The sequence below is a fragment of the Corapipo altera genome, unplaced genomic scaffold, assembly GCF_003945725.1.
Source record: "Corapipo altera isolate COAL_440 unplaced genomic scaffold, ASM394572v1 24b, whole genome shotgun sequence".
Taxonomy (NCBI): domain Eukaryota; kingdom Metazoa; phylum Chordata; class Aves; order Passeriformes; family Pipridae; genus Corapipo; species Corapipo altera.
The window spans coordinates 432,736-451,667 of record NW_020884888.1 but is presented as its reverse complement, the minus strand read 5'-3'; positions in this window follow the sequence as shown (position 1 = coordinate 451,667).

Here is an 18,932-nt window from a genome sequence, read left to right as displayed (position 1 = left end):
ATTGTTCTAGAGCATACGCTCAGCTACTTTCAATTTTTAAAAGTACTCGGCCCTTCTCTGGGAGCCACGGCTGTTTGTTCAGTTAAATTCCTTCTGATTAAAACTCTCTGAATAGTCATTGCCTTCATATACCGAGACCAGCTCTGTTTTCTCTATGCTACACTGATAATGGGGTCACTGGGAGATTTCTGAATTACAAGTTCTAACCGAAGTTATAGCGCTTCAGGGATGCTTCGCTGCTCAGCACAGTCTGATGCGCCTCAAAGTACTGTTGGAGGACTTGGGGCAGTGGCTTATACATTTCTATTTCTGACTCATTTTGCTCACAGGGGAAGCACTGTAGCAATTTTGGTTATTTCCTATCAAGTCCAAAATATCACCATACTTTTTAATATGGAAAAAAAGTTTGAACCCACTGTCTGCAGTGATCCAGCAGTACTAGCATTTTTCTTTTTTTTTTAGATATGCCTCCAATACCCTGTCTTTTACTACTTTTTCCCTGCAAAATAGAAACCTGCAGATTTTTCAAATCTGAAAACGGCATATATCAAGAGTACAGATGTAGCAGCAGTGTAGGTGGTCATCCTCTGGGGTCCCAAACTGATAGGTTGTGAAAAGATTGCTTAAAGAAAAAGGTCCTTAAAGTAACTGTCACGCAAGTTTTATTTAAAAATACCAGTCCTGTGAACACTGTGGATTTGTTACTGGTTTTGCTTCTTCCAGCAAAGCTTGACATTCCCTGAAAGAGCAGATGTTCGTGGAACGAACTCCTTCTGGGGAATTAACTAATTAAGAAGGTCGAGCTTCTGCGTTCTTCCAAACCGTGTATCCTGAGGCTGCAGTGTGGTGTCAGGGCTCTTCCTTGGCAGTGCTTGATAGAACACGTAGGTTGAGAATGGGTCAAGACCTGTAACTGTCTGCCAAGATGGTGATCCTTGTGGGTCGCTTCCAATTCAGAATGTGATTCTGATTCTGATCTGGTGCTGGAGTTCAGTAAGGGAAGAGGAAAGAGCTGCCAGTCCAACAGCTTTCCTTTTCCCTTTAACTGATGATCAAATGTGGTGGAGGTGGCATCCGTTTCCAGCAGTTTGCTGGGGAGCCTGTCCTGCTACCAGTTGAGTGAGTAGGCAGACTTGTTTTATGCTATCTCTGGCCAGCATCACCTGATAGACACGGTCTTTGCGTCTGGGTTATGCAGATACTGTCATTAGCTCTGAGATGGACTTAGTGATGAGTAGTAAAATGATGAAGATCACAAGTTGTGTGTCTCTCTCTTTCTGATTTGTGTTTTGTTTTTCTTTTTAATCTATTTTTTGGCCAAGATTGGGAAATGCCACTCCCAGGATTTGGTAGCAGAACCTCCCAGGTGCCGAGTTGTTGTTCTTTGCCTCATTAAGTGCTACAGCTCCCTGTAACGAGCTATAAGCTGTTAGAGCAGGCTGATCTATCTTTAGACTGTATTGACCCATTATCACCCTGAATCTTCATGTCTTAGAGGACAGGCCATACCAAGTAAGGGATTTCTTAGATCCTCTTAGATGCAAGAAGAAGCTTGGTTAGAAGAGGTATGTTGGCACTCACCTGCAGCAAGACAACCTTGTAAAAGGGGCTATTAGTCTGTTTCTGGCTCTGGCTGAATGGAAAACCTCCTCAGAGGGAATTTCAAAGAGACACGAGACTTGTTCAGTGGTGGATCTCCATTTTGAGGCTGCAGCCATCTCTTGCAGAGAGAGTCTGTGGATAGAGAAAACTAAATTGGCAAGGATTTGAGTTTGAGGTGTCTGGCAGTGGGATAGAGAAACTCCTCACAACCCCTCCAGATGCCTTTCAACTTGGATTACAGAGCCAGTCAGCCTAGAATTTGAAGGCAACTTTAACTGAGCTTATTCTGATATTTTAAATTTCTCGTACTTAATTTTAAAATGAAGGTTAGAAAAGGTTTCATGAAAGCTACTTAAAATGAGTCTAAGATCTAAATACGCTTATTTTGAAAGTATTGTTTGTAGCAGTGTGATACTGTAATGTTTAAACCACTGCTTTCCACAGAAAAGAATTAATTTATTGTGATTCAGTAATGTTGTTAGACAAAGTATTGCCTTGTTTTTCTGGTTTTTTTTTTTCAGCCTAGTAACAAGATGACTCAGATAGTAACCTGGATAATTGGGTTACATAGAAACAACTTCTATAAAAAATATAGGTTTATGTTCTTAACATTACAGCTTGAATTTGCTACCAGTAGCAGTGGATCAATTTTGAACCAAAATAGGTTATGCATAGAAACTTCAGCTCTATTTTAAAAGGCACTTCTCATTGTAAATACAGGAGTAAAACACTTCAGTAACAATGCATTTTTTAGGTAAACCAAATTAAGAGATTTTTAGAAGAGCAGCTATAGTACTTGCACATTTGATTTGTTTGAAAACAAGGATTGTATTTTGCCACAATATTAAAAATACTCCATAATCTTAAAAGTTTTAAGTTGTTTCTGTTGAGAGGATTTCCAAGGTAAAACTGTACTTCACTTTGAAGTCCAATACTTAGCATCAAGAACACTTAGCACAATGCAAGTGCCAGTAATATTCAGCTCTATGAAATTCTTGGTAGTTTAATTTAAGTGTGAATTTTACGTTTAGGTTGAGAGAGCATGAATTTCTTGGGCAAGAATTACTGCCTAAAGGAAATGTTTCGACTTTCCATAAGCACAAATATAATGCACTGAAAGTATAAAAATTGAGAAGAACCAAAGAGAGTGGAATTCAGAGTTTGTTGGGGAAGGAGAAAGGCAAGGAGAATGTAAAGTGCTGTTTGTTTATTTTAAATTTACCTTTTTCTGTAATGACTGGGAATTTTTTTTTGCCTTACACAATTACTAAGAGCTTCACTGCCACTAGTTAACTAGAGTGAAAAGAAGGAATAACCAGTCTACAAACTCTGATCTAAATACTCAGCATTAGTAAATGACAAAGACTAGATATGGTGAGGAGTTACGATCAGTATGACTGTTTTCAATGTGTTATATCTTCAAAAACTGGCAGTGTACCAACTTATTAAGTTTCCTGTCCTGGCCAGGGCAGGTGGTCAAGGAACCACAACTGAAATTAAGACAGAGACTTTTATGTGGAGAGTTGGGTCAGGTGGAGGACAAATCTTCTCAGTTAGTTGGAGCTAAGAGACACTCTCATTTCTGGGTAACTGCTCCTCCTCCAGAGGATAGAGAACTTTAATCTCAGAGGGATTGAACAACTTTCTCATGGTTGTTTATGGGACTAAAGTATGTAGTAAACCCAAAAGCTGTAACTTGGAATGTCTTTGGTTGCCTTTAACTGTATAACCATCCACCCTCTGAGATACTGTTGTTTTTTTTTTTCTGGTGAAGCAGAGAATAGAGCAAGAGCAAGACAAAAGAACAGAGGAAGAGTACTGATGACTAGCAAGAAGGATGAGTTCACCAGATACTTGAAGGGTGTGGGAGAAAAAAAGTCCAGAAGGCATCTTTATAGTTTTGATAAAGGTAAAAGGTATTACACCTATGTAATGAGCTTTTCCACAGGCTAGGTAAAACAGAAAGGTAGACAGGAAGATTCAAATAGGAAAGGCAAAGAAGAAAAGTGTTGGGGTAAAGTCCTTTAGTGGGAACTTGGAGGAGATTGAAAGGTTGACTTGGCTTTGTAGTTGGTGGAAAGTGCTTGCTGCTGAAATCTGCATGCTGCTGTGGAGGGTGGCTTTTGCACCTGAGACTTTAAACACAGACCAGGGCAATCTAGACACCATGCTAAGGATTCCCTTCTCGTGGGAAGCCTTCTTGCAAACCCCAAACAAGATGAAAAGGGCTATCTCATAACTTAGAATTTGTTAATTATAAACAAAAGAAAACTTTAAAGACGGCTTAAAAAGAAAAAAAAAAGGGGAGGGCGGGGGAATTGTCAACAGTGAGCTTGGGAAAGCCAGTATTTCATCAACAAATACACAAAATTAAGATAGAGCCTTGGAAAGTCCCTGGTAAAACTCTGTTTTCATTTATTTTGCTGGAAACTTTCATTCTGAAATAATAAATTATGTGAACTAAGTCTAAATCTTTAAACCAGGCAGTTTTTTTTTAGAATTTACTTTGAAAATGCCGCTTTTTATTAAACTTTACTAAAACATCCTTAAACTGCATGTTCTGACTTTGCTGCTGTTGCTTTCCATTCCTAAACAGTCCAATGAAAAAGTGCAGCATCACGGAAGAGTCCATGGTTTGTTCTTGACAGACTGGAAGTGAAAATAGGTGCCAGAGAACCATGCACTTAGCTGCCTAGTGACAAGTAGAGTTTCCCTGTGAGGCAGAACATGATGAAATGTGTTTGTCTTCTGAAAACTGTGCCTTGTGAATGAAAGCATATGAAATATGTTTTAATGCCATAAAATAGGAGTACCCAAAATCTTTCATTGCTTCAAAAGACCTAGGCATTTTTATCAGGACTTCCTCCCCTAAATATTTGATTTTTTTTCCCCCCTTAGAACTGAGTTGGCTCCGTTTATCTTTTTCCTAGTCTTCCTCTTGAAGTTGAATTCAGAACATAAAAATGTACTTTTTTTCTCTTCCTTGCTACATCGGGCAAAATCTGAAGTTTTTATTTACGTTCCTTCTCCACACATTTTGAATTTAATAATGTGTTGTTACAGCATCTTAGTTTGTTCTCCTATGACCATAAACCAGCAGTCTGGAGTAGTGACCTGGTTGCAAATTTGGCTACCATCTCCTGGTAGCCTGTTTTCTTGTTACTGCTCGTTGGTTTACTTTCCTGATAGCTGTGTGTAAGTGAAGCTTCTCTCACTCGTAGAGCATTTTTTTAATTGTCGAGAATGTTCTCTCAATTAGCACTTGGCAGGCAAAGGTTTTTGCATTTGTGAGGTCTTTGTATTTTCTTCTCCATGTTTCTGTATTTTTCCCCAGTGGCTGCACTAGGAAAGTTCAAGCAATGCTTTCCTGCCGAGAGGAGCATGTGGGCTAACTGATTACCATGCATTAAGAAGGACACTCTGAAAATAATGATAGAGAGAGATTGGCATTACCTCGTCCTACTGCTGAAAGCCCAAACTTTGTCCTGTTTTGACAGAGATTTTTCTACGTAGTAGGGGTAGTGAACAAAAGTCAAAACCTCCCTGTTAGAGGTTTTGTGTTCCCTAAAATGGATGCTTTTTTCATCATGTGCAAACATGGTGCTTACTGTAAAGTCACCTGTATAAACCTGTTGGGGTCTATTTATTGCAATGAAGTTTTGGTTTAAAAAAAAGAAGAAGAAAAAGAAAAATGCTATAATACAGTTCATTATGTAGAAAACCCCCAGTCTTTCTGTAATTACATCCCAAATTACTGGACCAGACACAGCTTTATTTTCATCATGGCGGCAAACACTTTGACCTAGGGTGTCGTGATCAAACATGTCAGCACACCTCAGTCCTTCTGGGGAACATTTAAATTCAGAGGATGGAGCCTCTCTTTACCCACAGCACACTGACAGGTGCCCTGTACTTGGTCACCAAATGACTTGTGTCCACATAACAAAGAATCATAACAGCATGTCTGGGTTTGGTTATGGATGTCAGGAGAGATGAACTCAGAGTGAGGTTCCCAAATTCACAGCTGGTGCAAGATGTAGTGGGAAGAGCTGTGGGATGCTGGCTGCCCTTTCCCAGTCTCATGGCTCTTTTGGCTCTGCAAGGTGGTTCTGTCTCCGTCCTTCAGAAATGTGGTGATAGGTGCTTACACCTGTGGCAGTGACTCCATCTGCACAGTCCATGTAATGAGCTCACATTCAGAGCAGGGATGGGGCTGCCCCGAGTGGGTGGTGAAGCAGGGAGGAATCCCTCTGAAAATTGCCTCTGTGGGGAACTGTGTCCCCTGTAGCACTGTTGTCGCCTGGGGATGCTTCTGTGGGGTAAGCCTCATTTTTGATTGTGCTTGCTTGGTGATTTTTTGTTTTGTTTTTGAATATTTTATTGTGTTTTTTTCCCCAACTTGGTGGTGTTCCCCAGAGCAGAGGAGTCAGCTAAGCCCACAGGTGCCGATAGTGAGGAGGAGTTCGTGGACACGGAGGGGAGGTTTCTGCCTCTGCTGGGTCAGTGATGCTTAAGAGCTAGTGGTCCTGAACAGCAGCTATGGGAGCACTGTCACCTCTGGGCTTTTTTTACTGGGGATTTTTTTGTTCTTTTGTTTTTCTTTCGTTTGTTTGTTTTCGGTTTGTGGGTTTTTTTGTGTTTGTTTTTTGTATTCGTTTGGGGGCGGTGAGACCCGGGCAACATCCGGACTAGCCCAGCTCCCGCACACCCAGACTGTGGCGGTGGGTTGGGAAGCGGCTCCAGGGCTCATCCGCTGAGCGGCGGCGCCACCTGGCGGCAGTGGGCGGAGCTGCCGGCGCCGAGACCTCCCCCCTCCCCTTCCTCCTCCTCTTCCTCCTCCTCCCTCTCCTCCTCCTGCCCGGCCTGCTCCCCAGCTCAGCATTCCGCGGCTGCCTGGTGCCAGCTTGCTGCCGAGCCAGAGGCTGACATCGGCATCCAGGGAAAATAGCTGCGCCTTTAGTGACAGTGAAAATACCAGAGCTTTCTTGTAGGCGACGTCCTGTGCAAATCTGATTTGCCTGGGCTCTTTGGGGACCGGTGGTGGGGAGCGGTCAAATATGCTGCCCGTGGTGATAAGCCCGTGGGGTGGGACTTTAACTGAGCGCAGGTGAAGGTGCCAAGGTGAAGAGCACCTCAGCAGTGCTGAAAGCGCATGACTGAACTCCCGGAGATGGGTAGCTCCGTTGGCTACGTAACCTCCCTTGCAATGGCTTAAAGTCCCTTTGGAAGCTGTATGTTTCTTCTGATTAAAGAACTAAAGCTGAAATCTGCTCGATGTGATGTCTGTGCCGTAAGGACTAGTTATCACCTGGACCTTGTGTGTAGTCAGGTGTGTGGGTGGATTAAGTCACGGATTAAATGCCTCTTAGTAAATAGATTTAAAATGCCTCTGACTTTGAGGAGGATTTTCAAAACACTTTTATTTTCATGACCTGGGCCTAATCTGTATCTTTGTCAGAGTAGTTGTATTAGTAAGTACTTCTTTGTGTGGCACTACTGGGGACACACACGTGGACACACACGTGCATGCACACACAGTCTTTCTGTAAATATCTGGGCAGACATCTGTTTTTCTACCTTTTAATAATCTGAATTAACCAGATTAATTTCTCAAGCCCATTCTTTTTTAGGAAAGTTTTATTTCTGTCTGGAAGCAGTCTTAAGGAGCCAACTATGGTTAGGATGGGGGGTGGGTGTCCTACCTTGTAACAGGAGAGTTAACAGTGGATAAATGGCAAGTAAGCGATATAAGTGATCTGAGGAGCTCACTCTTTATTGGTAATGTAATCTTTTTTTTTTTCTTTTTTCCCTCTCACTCTGTGGAGTCTTATATGGGTAAAAACAGACCCCGGCAACTGATTCACAGCTCAGGCAGTGGGGTGGGGGGTGGTTTGGTTACCTCAGTTCCCCTCATCTCTCCCCAGTGTGTCCACTCCCCAGTAGAGTTGCTCTGACCAGACCCATCCTGCACTGCTGGGAAAGCAGATGGCCTTCCTGAGTTTCCAAAAAAATCAGGCCCCTGTAAGTCCTGAACACTGGGGAATAATTAACACTTAAACTCCTCAGGACAAGAAGTGTCAGTACTGCTCCTTGCAAAATTACACCAAGCCACAGCCCTTGCCCAAGAACCAGTGCAGCTTGTTCCTTGTTCCCAGTGAGATGCTCTTCCATCCTGCCAGGTTTGCGTATCTGAGCAGACAGGCTTTGCACTGAAGTGGCAGACACCTTTCTGTTTAAGGACACCTCATAAATAACTGATCACTGACATTTTAAAGTCTTCCCTCGTTAATCCCTTGGCAGGTGCAGGGATCTTTCATGCTACTTTCTAGGGGCTTGGTCTCAATATGGAGACAAGAGATGTCCACGAGGTTAACAGAGCTTTTGGCACAAAGTGGTGTTTGCAAGATGCTGCAGGTACATGTGTAGAAATTTGGGGTTTTTTTATCAAATCAAGTTTGTAAGTTGCCCTTAATTTACTTTCCTTTTCGCTTGTAAAGAATGTGATAAAATGAGTGCTGGGGAAAAGAAAGAAATCTGAAGTACTTTCCAGCTTTTCTGGATGTAGGTATTTGGTTGTTTGGTTTTCTATTTTTAATCCTTTTGAAAAGGAGAAATTCCAAATTAAACCAGCCTGTGGCAGTGTTTTTCAGCATTTCTTCTGCTTCTGCTGCGTTTAAAGCTTAAGCCTCAGTGCTAATTGGAAAAGTGGAGAAGCTTCCTATGCAGTACGTGCAGTAGTTAGTTTCAGATTTAATAATGTTTTAGCATTTTTACACAGCTGTTATTAAAATGAGTGGGTGATATAAATAATCATGGCTCACAGGTGCAGAATTACTGTTTCGTTGTGTATAAAGCTTATTTTAAAAGTGATGTGTTTCTGTTGCCGTTTTTCAAATGGGTTTGATTTCTCTTCCCCATCCTCTTTTAGCATAACAAAGTTTCTATTATTTGAAAGATTCATTAAAACACGTTTACAGCTGGTTTTTCTTTTTTCAATACCATGTTTGAGGCATCCTCTTGTCTCCTGACCTTTCTGAGTTACATCACGCACCCTGGGATGACTCTCATCTGACTTCCTTCCCAAACAGAAGACTTCCTCTGTCTTTTCCACCAGAGATTAATAGATGCTTTTATTTATTTATTTTATCTTTTAAATGGCATCTTGAAAGTTACTTTCCCCCCCCCCTTACTCATTTTTCAGATTAGTAGGACTTTAAAAAGTAAGAATTTAAGCAAGCCCAGAACTTTGGTGTTTTCTCGAGCTCTCAAATTTATCTCTCGCTATAAAAGGAGAAGTGTCAGGAAAAATGCTAAAGCTCCAAATCCCTTTTAGAGCGCATTTTACCTGAAGACAGCTGCCCTTTCTGCTGCTGTGCTGGTGGCAGTATGTTCCAGCTTGCTTTGTCTATTAGCTCTTCAAGAGGATTATGGAAGTTGCCAGTAAATGGCTGATGTCTTTAGTGATCTGCATAAGGCTGTCACAGAGTTGTTTCAAGCCAGGTCTGAAAGGCTGTTTACTTTGCTGGAAGTGCCTTCTGTAGTTATTGTTACCTTAAGGGAGGACACTGGAAAGAAAGGGAAGGCGAAAGGAAAGGCTGCTTACCTAGCAATTAACCAGCTTGCGAATACCCCTGTCCTGTCCAGTCAATAGGAGCAAACGCTACCAGTGGTGAGCCAGAGGGTGGTTGCAGGGGAGCTATGTCTGGCAGGAAGGACCTCAAACCTCTTCTCTTGAGGCCTTTGGCTCAGAACTGCAGGTGGTGTGTCACGGGTACAGGGCCTTTGGTGGCCTTGGCTGAGTGGCCAAAGACTGCCCTTTGTGCCTGCAGTCACATTTTTCTCAGGAGCTCCGCTTCCCTTTGGTCCATCCGGAGCAGAGCTGTTCAAATCAACTTTTGATCTGTCAGTAGTTTAGAGCCTTCTGCAGAGTTTCCTCAAGGTAGCAGGGCTCAGCCCCTCATCTCCTGCTGCTTCCTTGCAGCACCGTGTAACAGTGCTAATGATTATACAGCAGTGCCACCCCTTACCAAGGGCATCCAGTTTTCAGTGATGGTCATATAATCATAGTTCAGTCTATCTAGCCTATGTCTTGGATTTGATATAATTTGCTTCTTTTCCTATTCCACCCCTATTTTCTTCCATTTTCTTTTTAAAGTTCTATTTCCAGTGTAGGACTGAATAAACATTTGCACAACAAAGCAGATTTTCTGTCCAAGTACTGTATAACTAATGAATCTTAAAATTCTTGTAATACTTACAATCCAAGTTCCCCTTTCTGTCATGTGCTACTGTATTTTATGTGGTGGGCATGCACAGTAGAGATTCTTGACTGCCTTAAGTCTGTTAACAGAGCCACGTGCCATGGTAGTGTGGCCTTCAGCAGGAGAAACAAGGTAAATTAGGTCATGCAGAGCTCCTTATTTCCGTAAGTGTTACCTCTGTTACCACGCTGGGCTTGCTGGCTGTAGCTTAGGTATTTCTTCAGAATGCTAGCTGACAGCACAGCTGTACCCTCTGTTTTTAGACTGAGTAGCTGTAGTAAAGGACTTTATGATGTATGGCAGTATGCTACCCATGCTTAACAAATGATAGGAGAAATGAAATATCAGATGAGGAATGTTAAGCTGTATGGGATGGCTGCCAGTCCACAGTCTTGGCATGGAAAGCCTTTCTCCTTAATGCACTTGAAGGAGGAGGAACAGGTGGTGGTCAAGAAGACGCTGTGGAGCAGACATTGTGGCAAATATCACTGTCAGAATGAAAGGGATAATCTCCAGGAAGATTTACAACTGTTTAGGTCTATGTTTGGAGGGGCTATACAGGCGGGCTGCCACTTGCTTAAAAAACCCTGAGTCATAATTTTCCATCTCTTCTACAAGTATTTTTGATGCATCAAAGCCAATTGCACTTCTCTTTCTGTGCCTTAAACAAAAAAAAGAACCAATATCCAAAGAAACACAAAAGCCCTTACCCAAATCCAACCCTCTCAAATTTAATTATGTATCCTGCTGTGTTAATGGTCTTATACCCTTTCTTTTTCCTCCTTCTACCTGCACCAAACTTCACAGGCAGGGCCACACATGGAGAAATGCCTAGCAGCTACAGAGCATACTGGAGGTGCTCTGCCTAGCTTTTGGACCAGTTCATACTGTATTGTATTAACTGGGAATTACGACAAAGCTGTGTTAGAGTCAAATTGGTATCATCTGGCCTAATCACTTCCTAATTTTGCAGAGCATTCCAGGGGTTTTATATCCCATAATTTTCTTTAAGTATATTATGAGCAGCAACATTTAAGGCAATGCCAAATTGTATGGTTTTCATTTTGGCAAGCTGCCCCTGCAGTGTGTTTTCGTATTGGTTCTGTGTATGTGCTCCTCTCTCTCCCTTCATTTTACCCACAGTTTTTAGATAAGTAGTTACTGTTCCCTCACTGCTTTCCAGGAGCCAGACTTTTCCACATCCAGTGATGTGGAATTGTGAAGGTGCCTGTACATTTTAAACCAGTGTAGTGTCTTTGCTTTGGTTTAGTCCATGAGTGGGAGTTACAGACCCTTTCTTCTGCTTCAACTTACGTGCTTGGGCTTTACATTTCCTAAAGGAAGAAAAGCTGGTTTGAAGTTTTGTGAGCTGGGGACAAAGTTGCAAAAGCTGTGTATAGTGTGGACCACTTGTTGAAGAGACAACATTATTATCACCAATTAATAAAACTGTCCTAAGACTATATGTCCCTTCTGTATTTCTAAAAGTGCTGTTGTCTCGGTGCTGTGCTGTAGCGGGCGCAGCCCTGTGAGAGATAGGAAGACATCTGGATGCTCTTGAAGCTCAGAGGGCAAAGAGGGGCTGTGGGCCCTCACTGGGAAGTCCAGTCCCAAGTCCCAGAAGGGGCTGTGCTGGAGATGCGAGCAGGATGTGGCATCAGCATGTGTTGGTTGCAGCCTCACTTTGTGAGACTTGTCAGACTGGTCACCTGCCTTCAGCTCTTTAGATAAAAGAAAAACCTTCTTCTCAAACAGCAAAAACCCCACTGAGTTCTTCATTACCCTTGGGTCAATCTAGTGTGGATGAAGGGTGAAAAAGGCACTTGGAAATGCTGTGATAACAGAAGCTACAGCTTCACCTGCAGATAAGTACATGTTATTTCATGGGGCTTTTCTCCTGCTTCTGGGCAGAGAATACCCTCATGGACCTCTGTGAGAAATACACAGGTAAAAGGATTAGTAAGTCATTACAAGCTCTGCCGCTGCCCAGAATTCCTATATACCGGGAGGAGATGCAGAGAGATGTGGTGAACACTGGAAATGTCTGTGGCAAGCTGCCAGCAGAAGCCATTTTACCCACATTTGCACTTTCACTTCATTACGTGCTCTGCTGTGGATGCTTTCCTTCCTTCACCTGAAAGTCTGTGTTGACTCTGGAGGGGCTGATACCTGGGAGACAGATCGCAAAGCACCTGCCTTAGAAGAGGGTTTGTGTTTGGGCTTTAGCACAAAGCTTTTTGGACTGGATGTGCACTGGTGTGAAGCTGAGTGTGATGAAAAGATCCTGTGCGAGGGGTACTGGAATAATTTGTACATGGAGCTGATCTTTCAGCCAGTTGGCCTCTGGGAGGCTTGTAGCACCAGTACCCTAGATAACAACAAAACGAAATATTCTTCAAGAAAACATTGTATGCAAGTAGCTGAAGAGAAAAAGTTCACTGTGAACTTTCAGGCTTGTTCTTCAGTACGTAACAGCATGCACTTCAGTCTGACAGATTTTGGACTTGACACTCTTTCCAGCCTAGTTCTCTAGTTACTTTGTTGGTGTCTATTCTCTTGATTGTGCTTGAAATTCCAATAACATTGCTGGCATTTGCATCTGTGGCTGTGCGGATGGTTTCAGGCCTCCATTGTCTTTTGGGGGGAAAAAAAATCTTTGAAGTGTGACATAACTGAAGCATTTCTGCTGTGCAAAGGAATTTGTGATTTTACTGAGCTAGGGAATACCTTGTAGAATGGAGTCTTTTATGTGCTATACTATTACTGTTCTCAGATTCAGATTTCACTCATCTTAAAAGGTGAAGTTTCAAATTTAATCAACTAAAAATTTTGTGCTTTTTTTCAGTCACTTTAGTGACATTTCAGATTCTTTCTGAAATGCAAAACTACTGTAGTATCTTTAATGATAATAACACTAATATTCTAAAATAATAAAAAAACCCCAATATGTTTAGTCCAGAATTGAACAAACTTTATTAAATTAGTTTGATGGTTGTCTATTCATGTTTTTTGCTGTCCGGATTGTAAGAGCTCTGTGGGTTTTGTTTTCATAAGCAGCAGGTGTCCTCCTGGACAATGCTGCAGAGATTAGTCAAATGGAGACTGGGGCGCATTAGAAGCATCAGCTGGCCTGTCCCTCTTTTGTCCCCTGCAGTGTCCCCCAGTTCTGCAGAAGAAGGCAGATGGGGCCCTTTAGCCATTTGCATGCTCAAGGCATGGCCAATATGGGGCATTTGACAGCAAGGGTAAAAAATAACTTCCAGGTAACCTTAGAAATTGCAGAGGGTAAGTTAGTGAAATTAAGGAAATGAGACTTCGAAATAAATCGGTATATTGTTGTTCCAGGAATAAAAGGAAGCCTGGGGGAAAAAAAAAAGGTGCAAGACAGCTGAAAACTAGCATGATCATAAAAAAAATTGAATTAAAGCCACCAAGCATTAGTTATGTAGTCATTGTGGCAACAGTGCTAGTACTGTTTGGGAAGAAACTAGTGTAAAAAAGCTAAATTTTTTTACTCTGAGGTACCTGTCACAGTTTAGGAATGATATTCTCCAATTTAGTACTCCCACTAAAACCATGCAGCCTCTCCTTCCCCCCTCCAGTTGGAAGCACAAAAGACAAAGATCAGAGATTGAGATAAGAGCAATTTACTGGAAACAGCAATGAGATAAGAAAAGGAACAGTAACAGCAGCAATATTAATAAAAAAAGGTATAAGGCAAACGATTTACACAGAAAACCTCCAACAGGAAAAAAATACTAGACAGTTAACAAATACTGGACTGCTCCACCTGGCCACATTTCTCCACCAGAAGGAACACAAGCTAGAAAGTCTCCTTTCCCACCCCTGGCAATGACTTGAGGTGGTATTAGTAACGTTAGGGTCCTGTCCATGCCTCCTCCTGGCTATTGCAAAAAATTAACCCCGTCCAGACCAAAACCAGGACAGTGCGTCAAAGCATTAAATTTTTTTGGTCAGATAATAGTTTTCACCCTGGGCCCACTCCCAGAAAACAGGGATACAAAACTACATTTCTTATCTTGTGAGATCATGCTTTTTCATAGTCAGTATCTTTTCCTAAGAAATACTCAGTTGAAAGTAGACAGTTCCCATCATGCATCCTTGGCTTGAAATTATTGACTATGAAATTCAAAAGTCGCTGAGAAGTTATTTTAGGAACTATGAAAATTAACATGTAGAAAAGGATGATGAAGACTATGAATGCAAACTGTACCAGAGGGGTACTGTGTGGAATGGCTTTACTCCCCTTTCCACCTCACACAGCCAAAGGGAAACCTCTGTGGGGTGGGGTGTGCTGGCTGACTGATAAACCATCTGTATCAGCCAGCATCAAGAGCTATGTTGGGTTTCTGCCCTGTTAAAAACCTCAAACCTCAGCCAAAACCACTCACTGTCAATTCTAAAATTAGTCTGAGAGAAAGCAAGGATATTAGTTGATTGTGTGCTTTCTGCCCTTCCCTATCACTCTCTTACCTGCTAACTTATATCATCTTGTGGTATTGAGTACTCCAGTGTAATCCTTGGTCATCTCTTTTTTCTGAATTATTGGGGAACTGGTGTAGGAGCCTGTGAAAACATCTAACAACAACATGTAAAGCAAGATGAGCTTTGCAGATGAGAAGCTGCATCTCCTAAAAAAACAGCATAACATTTTCTTCCCAGTATCTCCCTGGGGCACATGGCCTTGTGCTGCAAGAAAACCTAAGAGGGTTTGTAGGGGTTGTCTCTCACCTCACGCCCACTTTGCCATCACATTGGGGATCTGCTGAGTGGTGCAACGGGAGCAGAAAGCAGGGGAGGTGACGGATAGCATGTGGAGTATAAAAACTAGACACACAGGCAGTTAGAACAGGGGCCATGGCTTTTTTAAGACACGTCCTCTGCAAAACAGATACCGAATCTCTTTGAACAGCCTGACCTATGCTAAGAGAATAAACTTACTACTAAGGAGGGTTGTGGGCTCACTGTTGAATGCTCCAGGAGTCCTTTTCTAAGATAACCACATAGGGAATTAGTATGAAAGGAAGGCTGGTTTTGGCATATGTCTTATGATTATAAGAGGTTTTGCTTTGCTGTGCTGATAGAGCAAAGGAAAGGAGTAAGTCATGTTTTGTGCCTCCCTGTGAAAAGGAGGCACCAATTTTTATGGATTGATAATCCATGTTTTGTCCATATAGGTTTTACATTCCAAGTGGTGTTTCACCTCTTCCTTTGACATTTATTCTGCAAGCTGCAAATGTATATAATCAGACTGGGGGGGTTTTTTCTGTTCATCATGAGTTTTTCTGCGTGCAAGTGTATTTGATTGCTGTTGATAGACTCCAGTGCTCAAGATGACATAATTCTTCTGGAGTTTGGCACTCCTGGGGAGGCTGCAGACGTTGGCCTGTCACCCTTCCATCTTCCTTCAGTGATGTGAGGGACACTTAACTCTTTGTCTTTATTTTCTGGTGGGTTACTTTTCTGTGGCAGTTCTCTGAATTCCTGACTTACCTGTCATTGCAGATCTGCATAGATATTCTTGGGGCATAGACTGTTTTTTGTTGGACCTTCCTTTCACAGGATAAAAGACCTGACTTTCTGCTGCAAAACTGCTTTTTGCCTTTTTTCCTCTGCCATTTCCCATTGTATTGTGTTTACTGTGGACTTTTACATAGTGCCCACTGCTATGGTGTGTATATGTTTGTATAGATATTTTTTATATATATACAAAACAATGTGACCAGCAAGGCTATCATGTGTCTTCTTCAGAGGGGTAGTTTTATTTTTATAGTGCTACTTTTATTTGTGAAAGCTGAGTTGAAGAACTTCATCTAGTACACTCATATTTAACTTGCCATGTATTGTAACATCTGTTTTTTTCAACATTACTGCTTCCCAGATTTTTCCCTCCCACTGCATGGGGTTTTTTGGATCATTTCCCTTCACTTGTCTTAACCTGCTTTTTTTCCCAGAATGAATCTCATTTGATTATTTTGAGACTGCATTTAAATTCTTTCTGAGTCCCTGTGCATTGTTTCCTTGTCCCCATTTTTGCAGCTTCTCCAAATGTGATGTTTCCTGGAGATTCAAGTTAGCATGCTGAGTAGAGTCTCTTCTGGATCATTAAAGAAAGTACCAAGTGAAACAGAACCCAGTACAGGTCTTAGCAATATTGCAGCTTCTTCCAGCGTTATCCTTTGCTTTTATCATGATTTATTTGCAGCCAGTTTTCAAATCAAGCCAAAGCATTCATCTCAAAGTGCAAATCACTATCAAATGTTTACTAATTTTCAAGCACATCACATGTGCTCTTTTTCCTTAGATTCCCAGTGCTGTAACACTAGCCAGAAAAGGGGCCTATTTCTAGCCAGTTTTGCTCTTCTGAATAGAAATCACGGTTTCATTGTCCTCGGGCTTGTAGTCTGGTTTACTTTATAGGAAGCCTCATGAATTAAAATAGCTGTGCAGCCCATTGTGAAATTTGGTTTTGTGGAGAAACAGGGCTGGGGAGAAAACAAGGAGAGTTTACACGTGTAAGGGGGAGAAAGAGAGAAGAGGGATATGTGTGTGCCAGGAAGAGGGGAGTCACTTTTATCTGCCTGTATAAAGTTAAGTCACTGAGGGATGGCAGTTAGGAATATTTCTGAAGAACTTCTCAAATGCCTGGATAATCCTGTGTTTCTAGACAGCGACTTTCATATAGTTAAGTGCTTTGCACTGTCCTGCTTTGCTTTCCTGTGGCATTTAGTGCTGTTGATATTTGAAGCTATGGCCAAGACATGAGATAACATCAGCAGCCACCACCTCCTAACTGGGCACCTTGGAATGTTCCCCTGCTTTAGCTCTTATCCAGGTATCTCTGACACAGAAAAGCCGTAAAACTTCAGACTTGTGGTAAAAGGACCTTTCTCGTAAGTACAACAGATAAACAGCTGTTCTGGGTAAGAAACAAAGGAATTGAGGCAAATACGAGGAGATGACATGGACCGTAGGATAAAAAGTGAGAGGATGCTTAGCCAAGAACTCTTTCAACGGGTAATGTGAATTATAGTCTCTGGAGATCAAGCAGAAGGCATCTCATTCATGGCTTTTTGCTTTGACCTGGCCATAATAAAATCTCGAAAGTTTCTGGTAACAGAAGTACCTGCACTGCACTGGTTAGAACAGTATTTTATACCAGTGATTTAAAAGGATCATTAATGCCCCTTTTCAACTTGGGGCAATTGGCTGGAAGCAGACAGAAATAAATTTAATCTATTTTTCTAAAAAAGCTTTACCTATATTATTGGGTTGCATACCATCTTCTCTTCTCTGCCTGCATCCCCTCCTCCACCTGGCTTTTGCTACCTTCTCACTGCCCAGCCTGGACTACCTGCCATGATGGGAAGGATGGCACGCGGCAATCTGGTTGTTGGTATCTGTAGTATCAGGTCCCTCGTGGAGAGCAGGATGGGGCTAGGGGAAGCAGGATGGGGCTAGGGGAAAAGCATAGGGTGTGTTTTGCACTGATGAAGAAGTTTGAGTTGGCCTGCAGGTGAAAATTGTTTCTCTTTTGGTTTTGGGTTTTCTTGCAAGAAATGCAGCTTGAGCAATTAGCACAAATACTGCTATTGAGGCTCCTGATCTAAGCTTTTAAAACTATTCCTAGTATGTTTACTACTGTTCTAGTGAGACATCAGAGGAATTGAATCTAGCAAGACATTATGAAGAGACGTTAGAAACTATGTTTTGTAATAACCTTACAAATTTTCATATAATGTACTGACAGCTGCCTTCAGCATTGTGGCAACTGCAGGTCTAGATGTACCTCAGAAATGCCTTTCTTGTTTTCCTCCTTTGTGTTACATTTTCCATCTGCAAAATCCCTTTTTCTTTGTTGGCTGCACTAAAGAAATAGGGCCAAAAAGACTGTAGCCACGTCAAAGTTGGCAGTCTCAGCCTTATTTGGGCACATAGGACTGATCTCTCTCTCTGCTTTCTCCTCCTCCCTCCTCTCCCAAGTACCTAAATCAAACAGTCCAGACCTAAAGACCAAGCCTAGACCTAAAGACCAAGCCTAGACCTAACACATGCCACCTATCACAATCTGTTTGACCTTACTCTCTGCTGAAACAACGCAGTACGTGGATTTTGTCTGAGTCAGAAAGTATCAAGGAGTGTCTGAGATATGGAGAGCAACCTGGGAGTTGCACGTGTCTGCTGATGCTCCCCTTCATCATGGCTGCACAGGTGGACCAAGGAGTAGGGGGAGCCTTCCAGCTCTGCAGTCCCAGGAACAGGACTAGCAGTGGTCTCCCATTTCCCTCCTCTGCCCACTCTGCTCAGTGTAGCCAGCAGGTCGGTTCACTGAGTACTGCTACAACCAAAGGATTTGTTTTTGCTTTGCTTTATTATTTAATACAATGATAAAAGGAGCCACTCCTTGTGATCATAAAGAGAAGCCTTAAAATCTTATTTAAGAGCACAAATATTTTGGGTTTTGACAGATATGGTTTGAAAATAACACAGATGTGCAGTGTTAGATTTCACCACTGCATGCAGTGTCTTTGTTTCAAACTGTAATTTTGGTAAATTTCGTAAATAGTGCTGGGCATGTGCTTTCCCAAAACCTTGCCCCCTGCAACCCAGGAAAAAAAAGTTTCTGGATTATGGGGTTTTCCCCCCCCGAATATACCCCCTTAGAGAGTTTGAAAGGAAAATGATCTTCGCAGAGTGAGCTTTCAGCCCTGAAAGGCTACAAACCTATGGGTTATTTTTAATCTAATTACCTCAAATTAAACAAAAGCTTAAAGATTATTTTGTTTGAGTTGAAGATGAGGGCAAAGAAGGCTTTATTTGCAGAGCAACTCTCTCTAGCCAAGAACATGCTTTTTCCATTGCGCTGTGCAGAATAATGCCTGTGGCAGTGCACTGCGGTAACAAATGACGCTTGGTTTTCTGAAGTACTGACTTTTATGAGTTGATGTGAGAGGATACACAGCTCTAGAGCAGTTCACTCCTTTCCCCTTCTCACCCCTCCTACGGATGCAGTGATCACTTTGGACTGGTGATGTTTTAGATGGAGCA